The sequence below is a fragment of the Seriola lalandi genome, unplaced genomic scaffold, assembly GCF_002814215.2.
Source record: "Seriola lalandi dorsalis isolate HSWRI2012SDOR001 ecotype SW California unplaced genomic scaffold, Sedor1 jcf7180002054400, whole genome shotgun sequence".
NCBI classification, from domain to species: domain Eukaryota; kingdom Metazoa; phylum Chordata; class Actinopteri; order Carangiformes; family Carangidae; genus Seriola; species Seriola lalandi.
Genome location: NW_019524953.1, coordinates 311,502 through 314,885, shown reverse-complemented (window position 1 = coordinate 314,885; position 3,384 = coordinate 311,502). Strand labels below are relative to the sequence as shown.

Below are 3,384 nucleotides of genomic sequence, written 5' to 3'. Positions count from 1 at the left end.
CTTGGCAACAGTCAGGCTGAGCATCATGCGCTTCCCCTCCAGGTAGGACCGCCGCTATGCCTCAATGAGAAGGCAGGCACCTCCGGGGATCCACCTCGAAGATGCAGCGTCGTCAATCCGGCCACCATCTCGGAAAGCCAACATACCAACATTGGTAACCCAGGCAGCTGTTTCAGAAGCAGCACCAGCGAGCTTCTTTGTCACCTGGAGGGAGAGAGAGACAGAAAGGTTTCAAATGTTAATATCACAGCAGTGGTGTGAAAGCAGCTGTAGGAACATGTACTCTGCCTGAATTAAACCTCAGTCTCGAGAAACTCCCTGGTGGGAGGCACCTGTTGGGAAAGAATACTAGAGATGGCTGTTGGACAGATCAATCAGTTACACATACAGTGCATTTAGAAAGTGCTCACTTTTTTAAATTACATTACTATTACATTATTTTGCAATCTAATAACTTGTTAAATTCATTCATCAGTGAACAATGCCAGCAAGATGGCTGCTAATGCTAGCAAGCTGGACCCCCCACTTGTTATTTTGCAATCTTGTAATGAAATCATCAAATTCATTCATCAATGACCAATGCTGCTATCAATATCATTTATTGCAGCTATCATCATTGTTAGCAATGTCATTATTTTCACAATTATTATCTGGTTGTCACAGCTGCTAATGCCAGCTAGCCCCCCCCACACACACACACACACACTCACTTGTTATTTAGCAATCTTGTGAAATCATTAAATTCATACATGAAAAATGACAGCAAGTTAGCCCGCCCATGTCACCTTCTGTTTGTCCTTGTTTTTCACCAAGACAAAAAGTTCTAGCTGGTAATGCTAGCAAGCTTTACTCAGACTTTCAACAATACAAATTTCTTTGACACAAGTGCAATTGTTTCACATACAGAAACTTGAATTTCTCACCCAGATTTATTTTACAGGTTTACAAAGGTTGATTTACAACTACAAACATTGGAATTATTTGTGAACATCACTTTACAAGCTCCAAATCATTTTGACCCTAATTTGAGCCTAGACACATGTAGCTACAGTCAACAACACTTTTGGTTTTAAAAACATCTGCTCACTAATACACAAAGCTCTTTGTGTGTTACATCACCACTGGTTTTTTGAACACATTACAATAGACCTGTATTGTAAACTTTTTTGGTTTTGTGGTTGTTTTTAGAGTTGTGTAGCTTTTGGCAGTAAAGTCAGTAAACAGTTATTGAGTAGTTCCTCATTACGTCACAATGAGTTCCTTCACAACAAACCATAGACAGCAAGTTTCCCAACAAGTATTTTAATTATAATATTCAAGCCACATATAAATATATTAATCACATCCACATTGTTTTCTAATGCATTAGCGATTATGACGACAAAGAAAAATAAATCTTAACAGATTAATTTTAACATTTTGTAGTTTATATCATCATGTGCATGACTTACCATTTCTTGCTTTCGAGGGACTGCAAAGGTGTGGTTCCAGCCTGAGGTGGATTCTACCATCCCTATGAAAACACAAAAGGAAAAATAAAGACATGAAAAGCAGCTCCTCTTTTGACAATGACATTTTTTTGAAGCGTTCGAAAAAGGACTTCAGAACATAAAAGATCAATCATCCATTTAAACCTTATTTAGGATGTACTGTAATAAAAACAAAACTTAATGAATAAATGATACATGTATATGTGAAGAATTTGTAGAAAAGATTAATATATATATATATATATATACATACACAAACACACACGTGTATTCACTCGGTCTAACTGGGTCCATACAATCTCAAGTCACAGTCATCAGTTACAAAATGAGCCTAAAGTTACTGACGTCACTAGCTGTACAACAGCCGAGAGCAACAGACAATTCTAGTAACCGCTAAAACGCCTGTCGACAACATCAATATCACCACCTGAAATGTTTGTCGGTATGGTTTGTCATTCGTTGCACTGATTATACTTTTAGCTAAAAAGCCAACAATGATGCTACTCACCGGGCTAACAGGAAAGTTGCGAGCTCGGCATCAAACCGCATCTCTTTACTCTCAGAAGCTGTCTCCAGCGGTGGAAAGCCACATCGAGAGTTACTCGTGTTGCTTCTTTTCTTCGCCGTTGAACGTGGTTTCTTGTCGGGAGCGGTTCTGTGGGATACAAATACATATCGCCTTTTAGGAGGTTCAGCTATTCCTGTGTTTCTGTGATGGTAACTTCAAGAGCTGCCGGAAGTTGTTGTTCTTCTTCGTGGGACTGAGGGAAGACTTGACGCGCCACCGACTCACACAGCGTCTAGTGTCACAAAGTGGTATTACAACAGGGGACAGGTCAGGGAGATCATGACATCACTGCGTCTCCTTCACACACTGCTGATAGTGTTGATTCATTTTTTGAACATTTTAAACTAAAGTCCTGGCCACATCTTATATTGAACCTTTACAGCACAACCACCAACGCTGACATTTAAAACTAAAGCTACATGTATTTTGCCAACACTTAAATTTAAACTAAGACATTGAGCTTAACTGATATTGACACATTCGATGCATACAAAGCATTTTGCTTTGACAGTATATAAATCTATGCTTGGAATATAAAATACAATCATGCTTTACCTTGTACTTACATTCAATTTGTAACTTACGAACATTTGTATTTGCCCATTTTGCATTCAGGCCAGTAGATGTTGCACTGTTCACATGGAGCATCAAGATAAAAACCCTTTGTGGAACCACTTTCCTGGGAAAGAAAAACCTCAGACGCTGGGACTCACATCCAGTACCAGGCAGTTGATTTCTGCAAGCAAAGAAGACATAACAGCCTGGGAAATTTCACTCACCGAGTATTTCACTTACTGATCATGGACTGCTCACAGAGCCAGGTTTCAGTTGCAGCTATGTTGGTTTCTATATACAAAGAAATCATGGTGTATTGTCCCCCCAGTCACCATATGTTGGCAGTCTTTATGTTACGACACAGCTAGGGGAAAAGGGAAACAACATAAAACCAGGTGTTATTCGTAAGTCAAATTTATTGCATAACCCGGATGCTAAATAAGGAAACAAAAAATGAAGAAAAAAGGGCACTACTATTGGACTGTGGATATAGGACCAAGGTGTCATAGCAAGTTTTAAGTTCTTCCTTTCCACTTCAATTCCTTGTTTGTTTGTTTTTTTGATTGGTTGCGTTTTAATCATTCTGAAAATTTTGCACATTTCAGTTATGTTTGTTTTTCTGTTATTTATATATTGTATGTAAAGTTTGCATTCATATAGTTATGTTATTTATTATTTATTTTATATGTTGATTGTTTAATAAAAGATTTATTTACTGATCCGTAGTCCTGGACTTCATTCATCATGATTCTGGGGGGCCCCGTGGTCCTT

General features: G+C 38.4%; 1 long non-coding RNA gene across 1 annotated transcript; it reads right to left on the bottom strand.

Annotated features, from left to right (window-relative positions):
• Positions 1–6: 6 nt before the first annotated feature.
• Positions 7–2,239, bottom strand: LOC111657433 (uncharacterized). Its single transcript, XR_002760931.2, has 3 exons — positions 1,999–2,239; positions 1,452–1,513; positions 7–204 (listed from the first exon to the last, which is right to left on the bottom strand). It is a non-coding gene; the product is annotated as an uncharacterized LOC111657433 (long non-coding RNA).
• Between the last annotated feature and the right edge of the window lie 1,145 nt (positions 2,240–3,384).